Genomic DNA, 13,102 nt, shown 5'->3' on the forward strand with positions numbered 1-13,102 from the left:
TGGTGATCAAAGATCGTTATCGCCAGTAAGAGGTAGTTTGTGGTAATTAGTGGTTGAGGGATGTGGTGGCCGCACTACTACAAAATTATAAATAAATCACAAATTTTAAATATGATGCAAGTTATTTAATCATGGATTTTTTATTTTGTCGAAGTGTGATATTTGAGTATGATTGTTAAGGGTCATTTTTTATCACACTTTTTGATGGTCATTAAAAAATAATTCCATCACGTGTTTTGACTGTGAAAATAAACATTTAGATCACAAATTTTAAGTGTGATTAATAATCAATAAAGCCAAAGATCACACTTAAATAATCCATGATTAATAATGAGATAATATCACAATTATATATATTTCTCATCACGGTTACTGTGTGTGATAAAAAAAGATTCAACCACAAAATGTTACTATGAATTATAGCGTATAAATCGTGATTAAAATCTAAACAGAACTAATATCTAAAATACAATCAATATTATTTGTAGAAAAATTTCCTTTGAATCACAACATTGACCACGCATGAATAGTTAATAACCTCGTATATTTCATAAACAAAACTCGAATTTTGAAAAAATATATACAATGAAAATTAAGGAATAAAAGGTTTTTTTACTGTGATTACATAATAAAAATCGCAATTAAAAAAAAAAACTAACGGAAAACTCAAAGTTCTTGAATATTCGGTCTTCTTTGACCATATTTTCCATCTCTCCAAGCAATTTCTGACCTGAATAATGAAAATACAAATTAGTTCAGAAATCGCTAAAAGCATAGAAATAAACTGATTAATTTGTTTAAAATTAAAGAAAACAAAAATTAGAAGAAAAAAAAATCTAAAAAGTTTATAGGATTTATTAGAGTTTGAATTAATCAGCTAAGACTTAAAATTAAATGCAGGGGTAACATCATCCAGATACATCAACTGGATAGGTAAGGAAAAATATAAAATTCTTGATAAGTGGTCTAAGAACAAAGAAGAACAGATTAAAATGGAGAGAGAGCTGGGCAATACACTACATAAAAGAGGGATAGTGTTTTGTTGACATGTCAAGCATTTTCCCGGAAAAAGAATATCACATAATCACATTACTCTCTTAATCAAGATGTAACACGATTTAGAGTCTCTCTAGAGAACAGCCCTTGGAGTTGGGGCCAACGAAATAATTCAAACTCCATACTGTGAAAAACGGAGAAAGGGTAATTCATATAAAAAATGAATTAGGGTTCAAGCTAGGGATGAAAGAGCACTAACGTAGTGCTTGGCCAATCCCAAAACAATACAAAAGCCTCAACTTGAATATACTAAAATTCCATTGCTTCAGCTGGCAAGAACAGATGATTTTGTTCCTAGTTAGTGCTTAAGTTGATGATAAAACTTAACCATTTCCATTAAATAAATAATAAATAGAACAAAAACTAAGGTTATTAAAAATCAATACCAATTGAAGTAACTGAACAGCTAAAAATAAAGACCTTATGCTTGACAATGGGAAAGGGTCATTAACTTTAGAAGACGAAGGAATGAATCATAGAGGAAGGAATGAATCACAGTGGGTATAAGATTTCAACTCCGAAGTTACTTGCAACTTTGACATAAGACCCAGCTATGTTTGCCGTTTTCAGAGTGTTGTGTTATAATTATTACCGCCTCTCTGAAAATATATATATATATATATATAAATACTATGATTAGTGTAAATAATCTCTAAAACATTATGATTAAGCAAGAAGGTGAACAGAGGCACTACGTTTAAATCAAAAATGAAAAGGAATCAACAAGAAGAAAGAGCACATGAGATCACCATATACATAGGAAAATTTATGTGTATATATATACACATAGCTATATATATACATACTATGATTAGTGTAAACAATATGTAAAACATTATGATTAAGCAAGGAGCTGAACAGAGGCATTACATTTAAATCAAAAATGAAAAGGAATCAACATGAAGAAAGAGCACATGAGATCACCATATACATAGGAAAATTTATGTGTATATATACACACAGCTACACAAAGTCACAAACATCCAGCTGTAGGCAAGCACTCTGTAAAGGTCTTCTAATAAACTATATTTGCATTCAAAAAGCCCTCTAATAGAATTGGAGACCTAAAAGAAGTGACAACATAGCAAAATGGATCAAAGGTCAACAAGATTTGAGTCAACTTGCTTGGCTAATAATGCAAAGATATATTATAATTATAGGAAGCTTCCATGTATGCAGCTAATTGTTGGTTAGTGTGTTTAAGCCATGGGATACCTGGTTTGTTAGGTATGCTAGTGAATGCTCTTGGCGAACTGACGCTTGTAAAAAAAAGACTTCAACTCAAGCTATTCAATTTCCTTCTTGGAATTTTGTTTCTCCTGTAGAAAAAAGAATGATGTCATTAATGAGCACTTGAACAAGTTAGTGGATGACAATAAAGCAAATGACCATAAGAACTTCGCTTGTCTACAGCCCTATAACATGAGCACTAGTCAAGCAAATGAATGAAGCATTCACAATCTAACAAAATATTCATCAACAACATCAAGTTTCAAAGCTTGAATAAGAATTGGCCAGAACATCTAACGAATGAGAAACAGATAAAACTATCATACAGAGTATCTAAAGTCAGTTACAAAAGAAGTGGCAATTCCTATCATTGGTAGAGAGATACAGACTGGAATTGCATACCTAGATCTTCTAGAGCTACTGCTTCAACTGATTATTCAGCTCTCCCTACTGAGCCGCACATGCTCTAAAGTTGTAGAAACACCAAAGATTAAGTGCACGTTTGTGTATCCAACCCAAATTGCCACATAATAGAAGGCAGCGCACAACCCAACAATCTGCAGAAGTTAGTTGCAAAAACCAGAACACATGACAAACACAAATTATTGCAATCAAAAAGGAAGAGAAAAATGAGAACCACAAATAAGCTTTGGGTAAAAAATCTATAAGTTCAAAGCATCCCCATGAACTATGAAGGGTCGTATCGCTGCCCAAAATTAAAAAGGCAATGACACTAACCTACATGCATATAAATATATATAGACACCTAGATTATACACTCGCATAATGAGATTAAATTATTAGAAAGTTAAAGCACCTAGAACTAATGTAGCATGAATGCTCGACTTTCAGAAAATTAAAAGCGCAAGTCACATATGACACATTTGAAATATATGTAAACACTCAATTTATGGTGTACATCAGCCTACCTTGATACATGTTTATTCACTTACAGGAACTTTACCTTCTTATATGAACTAAACATTTCAGAAAATAAAAAAACTCAAATAAAATACCGTACATTGAAACATATGTAAACACTCTAGTCAAACAAATCATACACCTACTGAATTTAGCATTGTCATGAGTTATGGCGCACATCAACCTACCTTGATACATGTTTATTCACTTGTTGTAAGAGCTTTACCTTCTTATGAGAACTAAATATATGCACATGTCTCTTGACCTTATTTCTGGCACTAGCACCTGGTTCAGGAGAATAATACCTAAATGGGAGCATAAGCCAAAGCACCTGGTTCAGGATAACTTTGCTTGCCTAGTGCTCATGTTGTTGATGAAATTTGGTAATGCTTCACTCAATATAGAGAATATTCCAAATGCTTCACTCAATGAGATGAAAAAAGTGTTTTTTTCTTGATTTGATAAGCATTTTATGAAAAGGTTGGAGATGGATTTTGGACAATTTTTCATCAAATTTAAATTTGATAGAATAAAAGAAAGGGTTTGAGGATTGAAAAAGAACTTTTTTAGTTGCAGCAGAGCAGACTGCTAATTTTTACCCAATAATCGTCAACCAAAAAGGTTAATTCAAATATGATTCTTCATGTAAGAAAGGGAACATGGAATTTGACTAAACTTTGGAAAGAAAAGTTGTCTTCCCTAATTAACTGTGGATAACAGATGCAAATACAATGAAAACTTAAGAGCCATGACAAAGTGACGATTGCATTTATAAGGTAAAATGTCTATCTTACGGCAGCCTTGGCCCCATCCATCAATCTCAAAACTCCAGGTCTGGGCTCCACTTGCCCATTAACAAGACAAATCGATTTTCTTGGAAATCATTCATCCAGAATAATCACCCATGTAGATGAACTAACAAGTAATCATAAATGAAGAATAAATAAATTCCTACTTACAGTTACAGATTTGATAATTTCCTTGTATCTTTCAGTCTTCCAACCCTACAGATAAATAACCCTAAAACAGTCCATAAATATAGCCAACTAATTGATGATCTAGACTAAAAAAAGTCTCTTCAATTTGGAGGAATTTACAAGATATTAGCATAAATATAGCCAATTCATCTCTGTTAAAGACCATGATCTCTTCCCCATTTTCCCCCCAATTCTTCTCTCCAATAGGAGAGCTTTAAGAATAATTATGACAAAATTGCTATTGGTAACTTTGAGGAACCCTCTCTTTGCTCACAAGAGAAAGAAACCCTCACTCAACCAATCAGCCTGGCATGTTTGGTTACCGAAATGTCTAGATAAAGCTGAATCACCCGAAATAGAAAGAAAGGAAATTTTGCTAACAAATGCAAATCCGACTAATTGACTTAAATTAATTTTTTTTTTTTTAATTTCCTAGAAACCAAAAAACCAAAATCAAAATCCAAACTCAACTACTATCAACTAAAACCTCACAATCAAACAATGATAACATCAAAATTAAAAACACAACTACAATCAGAATTTATATAAAAAAATAAAAAAAAATCAATATTTAATTATTTCGATGTCGAGCAAGGATTTTAATGAATTGAATTGCAAGTACTTGGAATTTGAATTCTGAAAAAGTTAGGAATAAGAAATGCAAGAATCAAATATTCATGCGTTCAAGTGAATCCCACTTGGGGGATAATAGTAATATGTTAGGTGAAAAAAAAAGGTGTTAGAAAGATTTATTGAAGAGTTGCTGTTAATAATAAGTTTAAGAATACAAAAACTAATTCATAGAATCAGATGTAGAATTTGTATAGACGGAAATTTTTTTACAGAAGTAGAGTTGTGGAGGTCCTCGGGAGCGCCAGAGATAGAATTTGTAATGATAACTACTTCGCCGCCTCCTCCCTCCATCGCCGCCGCTGACCGTTGCCGGAAACTGATGATCAGATACTCCGCAGCGGCAGATTTGGAGGAAGAAGAAGAAGCGGTGGTGGCAGTGGAGGTAGATTTGGTGTTGTCATGGTCGATCAATCGATCGAGAGAGAGCAGAGTTGAAGGAGTCCATGGGGTTTATAAGGAAGAGTGATGCATATAATCACATTCATTTAGGAATTGTGATTAAAAAGTATATATATAATTACCCATATTGGGAAGGTGGAATTAAAAATGAGTACAATTCTTCATAGCAAAATGATTGGTAGCTCGAAAAAAAGCTGCTCAAATGGTCCGAATGGGTGTTGGCCGGCCATCCACCCGGAAGAGCGAATGAAAACTTGTCTACCGCGGTTATCACCTTTGTTGACCGCGGCTGTTAGCCTTCTCACGCAGACGACCGGCAAGGTGAAATTCGAGCCATTCGAGCCAACCTCCTTTTCGGGCCACCTAGCATTGCTCTTCTACTTAATTAAATTGGAAAATTACCCATAAATCCTATATGGAGAAAAGTTAAATTATTTAGTCTTAAAAGTTTTCTAGTAGACCAATTAGTCCCATATATATATATATATATATATATATATATTTAAGGTGATTTTGGTTCTATTTGATTTTACATGAATATTCTTGGTGTGATTGTGTTTTCCTAAATGAGTGATTCTGTTTTGGATAGGGCAGAGCAATGTTATCATGGGGACTCTATTTTGATTGTTTAACATTGATCTCATTGTTGTGGAGGGAGAGTGTGGCGTTATTTCCTGTCGTGTTGGGCATTTTTTCCAGTGGCGACCATAATCCATTTTTGCACTCATTTTCTGTGGTGTTTATTGGGTGTCATCAGGTGTTGATTACGCCCATCATATTGTAACAGGTGAGTAGTTCGACTATTTGATGTGTTAAACATTGTATGTTTATTTTATTTGTGGTGTTGGTGGTGTGTGATGGCATACCAAAATTACACACACAAACTACTCCCATCATCTAATTATACAAATCTCATTTCCAATACACATCATCATAAGCTAATACACACCAAAACAAAAACAGAGGAACCATCTCCTTGTCCACTGCACCCAATATGACAAAACACTAGGCACACAATCATAATCACAAAATACCAACATCATTACAGTTAATGTAAACCACCCCCCCTCCCAAAAAAATAAAAATAAAAATAAAAAAGCCCCTAATGAACCATTACCATAACAAGCTAACATGCACTAACAACAAAACAGAGGAACCCAAAATATCATTACCATCACAGTTGACGTAAACACACCAAAGCAAACACAATGGGTCAAAAACCATCCGTAACGCAACCCACAAATTGCCAATAACATTAACAAATTCACAACTGGAATGTTTTGATTTTTTCTTGATGTTAGGTGGGTTTGTTATGATATGTTGTTCTGTTTCTTTTTTTTTTTTTTTGGATTGTGTGGAGTGATTTGTAGGGTTGATGATGTTACCCAATTAGTGTGGTGTTTCTAATGTGGAATCATTGGTTTTGTTGAAGGAGTTGTGGTTGATTTTTTTTTTTTCCATTGTTTCCCATGTTCTCATGCGGTAGTTGCTTTCTGGAATACCACGAGTCCATTGATCCATTTTACCACGTTAAGGAGTTTAGGGCAGCGTATTCTAGGTCTACTCGATTCCTACGGTGGTCAAACTCAAGTTCACAACAAATAATTTCCTATGTCATTCCCATTCACGCTTTCCTACAGGCAACCCCATCTGCCCAAATTTATCTTAGTAGAAGTCTATGACATTTTACCTATTTAATGTGTATACCCAATTCGTGGAATACACATTACTACATAAATAATATTTTTGGTGAATTTGCAATTTTTTACGAATTATCTACTTGTTTAGTAGATCACTAAGTCATTGGTTTCGGTGTTTATGCGAAAACGGGAAGAGAAAAAAAAAAAAAAAAAATGAGACCATAGGTGCCACATGTAAGTGGTTTGATGACATTGTTTGTGTTACAATATGGGTATATTACAACATGCACTTGGGGAATGTAGAGGTGTACCATTCAATTTTTTTTGCTGTGTTGTTGGGTTATGTCACCAAACATTTTGGCCAAAGGGCGTCACATCCAAAGCGTATTGAACTGTTTATTACGTCATTCTTATTCAAGTTCATATTATGGTAAGGCGGGTGCCGCACAATGACGTACCATTCGTTATCAAGTTTTGGAATGCTTATTACTTTATTTTGTTCAAATCCATTGACATGTTGTTTTTTAAGTATTCAACTATTTAGTAACTCAATTTGTTCGAACCCAGGTACGAGGGGGTGGGGTGAGATCTATGTGTTAAAGTTCAATTTCACTATGACTGTTTGTGATGTAATTTACGAGCCACACATGAAGGGGGGCCACATACACTATTTTCAGTAATGTAATTCTCCATATCGAATGCATAGATCCACCAACTACCATGTACAAACTTGCTTTGTTTCAACAAGTCATTGAGCAACCACAAATAAATTCACAATGGGTCCTATCAAATTCCCGTGACATTAGCATAATTCGATTACAATATGATGTTTAAAATAACCAGGACAACAACATTTTCCATTAAACAAAATTTGATGCACCTAATGCATAACTGACACCTAGGTGTAAAACACTTACAATCATACCAACCGGGTTCACAATTCTCATTTACCATACAAACATAACATCACCATTCGTTGTGGACCCAAAATACATAAATTCATACACTGACACATACCGAAAATAATATTTTTATTAACTACAATATAATGTAATTGTTTACTAAGGTATAACGGCACATGGTGAAAACAAAATCAAAATTCACCTAATTAAATGGCCAACAAAAATTGGCATGAAACACTGGCTTCCACAATGTTCATCAATGTCAAAAAATGAACCAAAAAAAAAAAAAAAAATGCAAAACCCAAGTCAAACTTGCAGGGGGTGGGGGGATTGGGGGGCTGACAAACATAGCATGCTATCCTACCACGTAGTCGTCCTCTTGTTGGGTTGATCATGAACATTTTCACCATCATCGCGCGTAGAACGGATTGTGTTAGTCCATCTATTGTGTTGTCAATTTCAACCCTGTGAACGTATTGTCAGATGATGAAACAAATGAAGATCGCATAGTCCGACCTGCACGGAAACACATGAAGCACCACGTCACACTCATTACGATACAACAGAATTAAACCCGAAAGATGACATCAATAACACTTACGTGTTCGGTCCTTCTTGTGGGAAGTCTACAACCAACACAAGCGTGCCATCAAAATCTTGGATCAGTGCATTGTTGGTTACCATCCTTGGTTTCACGAAGCTTGTATGGTGGTCGACCATCCAATGTTTCTGATGAATCAATGTTAATTTTTCAGTGTAGTAAATCGCATGACATATTCACAAACAACAACAATATTGGTCAAACAACCATAAAAAGGTTGTCGGAGTGTCTACCAATTGTCAATTTAATAATCACAAACATTACATTCCTAAAAACTATATCATGCTGCTTCAAGTACATTAGCATGCTTACCACTTTCAGTGCCTCATTGTAATGCTCATCTTGCATCCTTTGTCTTTACCTCATGGAATTGTGATGCTTCCACGTCCCAGTTTCCAAATCGTGCACCATCACAGTCCAACCGGGTGGACGTTTGAACGGACAACTTTGAATGAGGTGTTCTCTCATCAGCCTTACGTTTAGAGACTTGCCTTCCTGCACTACCTGCCACATCAAAAACTACCAAAAAAATTAATCCAATTGTATACAGGAAAAAATACCAAAAAGATGAACAACACAACTTAGATATCAGCATGAACATCACAACAAACCACTCATGTGATTCAATTCTTAGTGACAAAGACACAGCGAGCAAAAACATCTTCTAACTGACAAGCAAATACATTCCCACATGAATATACGGAGACATAACTTCTAACACCATAGCAACGCTAGTCGTAATGTTACTCTTAATCAAATGCACAAATCAACACTAATGTAAACAAGCTCAACCGGAAGTCAACCCAACCATTTAACAATAGAACGTCAAAAATTTGGACACTCGATGTACCACCACGTGGAATATTTAACAACATGGGTGTGAATGCAAACACACATTACCTAACATTGATATAATTTACATCGCAAATCAACACAAAAGCAAATAAACTCAAACAATAGCGGACTAAACCATTTACCAACAGTACAACAAAACCCACTCAAAAAATGCAATTGACATTGCACTTCATTACCATGTACATCACCAACATTACTCTTAAGCTAACATGGATGTCGCAGACATTCCTCATCACTAACAACATATATACAATTGAAAAACAGCAGACCCATTGGGCCATTACAACATAACAATACAACCAATGGCACCACCATTAAATTGATGCCAAAAAACACCACCACAAACACATAGCGCCCCAAACATCAAACGAATGTCATAGACAAAATAACACTACCAGAACTACAACCTCAAAAAGGATGAGCCATTACACAACTATACCCCCAATGCAAATCAAAACCCACCCAAACAATAACATCTAACAACATCACGGACGAGAAACAAACATCATTGTCTAACATCATAGACAAACATATACTCTAACATTAACCACAAAACTCGAATCAACCATAAAAACTAGGAAATCAAACATTGGGGGCTACATACCTGACGCCATTGTTCACCAGCACAATCATAGATGTCGATGATGGGTGGATGTAAACTCGGAGCTTGCCAGAGTAACATCGGTAACGTCAACTACAACCACAGAATTACTCAATTTCACTCGCTACCGATGACGCAATTTTATTTACAGAATATGGTTTTCGTATTTCTAGGGTTTGGAAGGAAAACCAAATGTTAATTCGGGCAGGTCCGAATGATGATTTAACATTACCATAAATGTGCTTCGAACAAATTGAGGATTATTCATCTAAGGGCATCTTCAAGTTAAAGTTGTGTGTTAAAGTGTATTATATGAAAAAAATTGTTACAAGTGAGATTCAAAAGTATGCGTTAATAATTTGTTAATTTAGTGAGTGAATAATGGATTAATGGTGATGTAATGGATGTGTTAAAGAGTGTGTTAAGGTGTGTGTTAAAAATATATATATGTGTATATAATAGATAAATAATTTAGTTTAATTAAAAATTTCAAGTCCAAAATTAAATTTCAAGTAAAAAAAAATCCCAACAAGTAATACATATATATATATATATATATATTGTCATTGACTGGTCAATCGGTAAGACCAAATTTTTTTTTTCTTTGCTTGAAGGATTCGGAGTCGGAGGTTCGGGGGACGTCCCCCAAGCACATTCACTCTCTCTTTCGCTGACTAAAACGCTCGCTGTAGTTAACATACATATTAGCATTTGACACTAACACACATGTTAACAGCTCCATTACTATCCCAAACAACACCCTTAACTAGCTAAAACGTAACACCTAACACTAACACAGCTTAACGTGTCTATTGTGGATGCTCTAACATTGCAACGCCAAAACTTTCCATTTTCTCTTTTGTTTTGATCAAGTGGGTGGAAAAACTAAAAAACTCTACAGTACGCTTTTAGACACATTTGTAATTCAAACATCACCAAAACGCCCCCTTTTACCCCTCCCTATTGGGGAAAAACGTGATGCAATGCTGTACAAAAGTGTCATTAACATTGAAATGGATTTATTAGTCTACACCAAAAAAAAAAAAAAAGCAAGACTAAATAGTTCATTAAACCTAAATTTGGAATTTATTAGTGCTTTATCCTAATTAAATTAAATGTGATTAAAATTTTTTAATCACACTTATAATAAAAGTGAGATTTTTTTTTTAATTTTTCTTGTGTGATCTTTAAATATTATTGTATTAGTATCGAAGATGGAGGTAATAATTTAGAAAATAATTATTGTGTTATAGATAATAATTTATAATTAATGAGTTAAAATATGTAATATGATAAATAAATGAGTAAAAATGAACCTTAAGTATAATATTTTAATATTTTAATTTTATTATATGAAAAACAATTGAGATGAGGATGGGGTAGACCTGGATGGAAAAGTAATGGATGGTAGTCGAAAACAATGGGAGAAAGAAGAAGAAATGTCAAAAAAAAAAAAAAAAAAAAAATTAAACAGAAAACAAAACCAACTTTTCTGTGTTTACAAAATTTAAAACTTTTGAAAACGAAAACAAAAGCCAAATGAATTTTGTTTATAGTTTTCAAAAATTATGTAAATATATATATATATATATATAGAGAGAGAGAGAGAGAGAGAGTGAGTATGTGTGTGTGTGTAAATATAAGAGACACTTGTGAGCTGAGCCTATTAACTAGACTTATTTACTTATAAGTCTTGACTGATATATTTATCACTATAAATTTATTCATAAAAACAAGAGAGACTGATAAATTTATAAAAAATTAATAGGACTTAATGATATTTAAGTCTCCTTAATGAGACTAATTCATAATTACCTTTAAATATAAACATTACCAAACATACCTTAAGGGTCTAGTTTCTCTTGTAATCAAGATCTGGAAGGGTGCCTACTCAGGCTTGTAAGTCCATCATAGGTCCTGTTTTGATTATCTCAATCATTTATTTTGTATGCCTATTTGTCTATATTATCAAAATAAATAAATAATCAAATAATCTTAACGTATTCAATTAATCAGATTTGTGTTCGAAAATGGATGACAAGGATGTGTAGTATTACATTAGTTTAAGGGAAAACGTTATGGTTGGTGCATACCATATGCATCCTATCATAAAATGTGTAATTTTATCATAAAATTTTGTAACATCAACTACAAAATGTGTACTCTAGCCACAAAAATGTCCACAATTTTGTAGTTAAATGTTGTAAAAGTTTGTAGTTTAATTATGACATTTTTTGTTACATCAATTTGTGATGAATTACGTATTTTATGATTGATATTTTAAAGTTTTGTAATAAAATTACATATTTTGTGGTAACATGCCCCCCTAGGAGAACCCTAATTTAATTGAGGCAATTATCCTACCTAACATCAGGAAATAAAAATTCAAAAAAAAAAAAGAAAGTAAAATAGGAGAGAGAATGTCTCTCAATGAGTGAACGTAAATTGTATAAAACATTGTCTCTTACTGAGTGAACGCAAATTGTATAAAACATATAAAACAGTCATTTTTTTTTTTTTTTGATCTCTCTTAATTATAAAATAGAACAGTAATAGAGAAAATTTATTGTTTGCTCATGTCCCAAAAACATTCCTAGACAACTACAAAACACAAGCATAGGGTTTAGTTTCTACATGACTTAATGAGTGGCATATTACTATTTTAATTAACCTAATTGATATTAAATTATGTTTATAGCAGATTACGTGCCAATAAATTGTGTTGAATTATATTTAAATTTTGAGTTTTGTTGATGTACTAAATTTTGTTTAGTGGTTATGTTATAAGTTCGTTTTTTGGAAAAATGGGGAAAAAAAAAAAATCAATGAAAGAAATTTGTGTATAATATTTTTTTTTGAATGAACAAAAGTGGTCAGTTTGGTTTGAATTTTAAAATTAATTTTGAAAGATAACTTTTTGAAAAAAGTTACAAAATTTGAAAATCTGTTCGGTTTTTTTTTTTTTTTTTTTTTTTGAAATTCCAGTTTGAAATCTTAAATTTTTTTTGCCCAAAATAACACTTTTGAAGCAAATAATGAAGTGCCATCCTTGCATTTCTAACTTCAATCCTATGAAATACATTTAGTCATAGAACTTAAAATTCAGTCATGACTTACAATATTACAGATAAATTTATAGATTTTTGAAAAAAATAAAAATAAAAATAAATAAAACAATGATTTTCACAACTTCAGAATTTTGGAGGAAATTGCAACCTCGGTGTAGTGAATTTTGTCCCAACTCTCATATTAATTACTACAGTCATTGCAACCTTTGGTTGTGACTG

The 13,102-nt window shown here is 33.0% G+C and overlaps 1 long non-coding RNA gene across 3 annotated transcripts; it reads right to left on the reverse strand.

Annotated features, from left to right (window-relative positions):
* Positions 1 to 527: 527 nt before the first annotated feature.
* Positions 528 to 10,158, reverse strand: LOC114269754 (uncharacterized). Of its 3 annotated transcripts, none has more exons than XR_014357844.1 (8): positions 9,819 to 10,158; positions 8,672 to 8,878; positions 8,360 to 8,487; positions 8,123 to 8,274; positions 4,167 to 4,211; positions 2,689 to 2,843; positions 2,272 to 2,375; positions 528 to 730 (listed from the first exon to the last, which is right to left on the reverse strand). It is a non-coding gene; the product is annotated as an uncharacterized LOC114269754 (long non-coding RNA). The 3 variants fall into 3 exon arrangements; XR_003631724.2 differs by having other exon boundaries at positions 8,672 to 8,863; positions 9,819 to 10,129; XR_014357843.1 differs by lacking the exon at positions 4,167 to 4,211 and having other exon boundaries at positions 8,672 to 8,863; positions 9,819 to 10,144.
* Between the last annotated feature and the right edge of the window lie 2,944 nt (positions 10,159 to 13,102).

The sequence above is a fragment of the Camellia sinensis genome, unplaced genomic scaffold (assembly GCF_055761805.1).
Source record: "Camellia sinensis isolate YWXY unplaced genomic scaffold, ASM5576180v1 Unanchor10, whole genome shotgun sequence".
In the NCBI taxonomy this organism is placed as follows: Eukaryota; Viridiplantae; Streptophyta; class Magnoliopsida; order Ericales; family Theaceae; genus Camellia; species Camellia sinensis.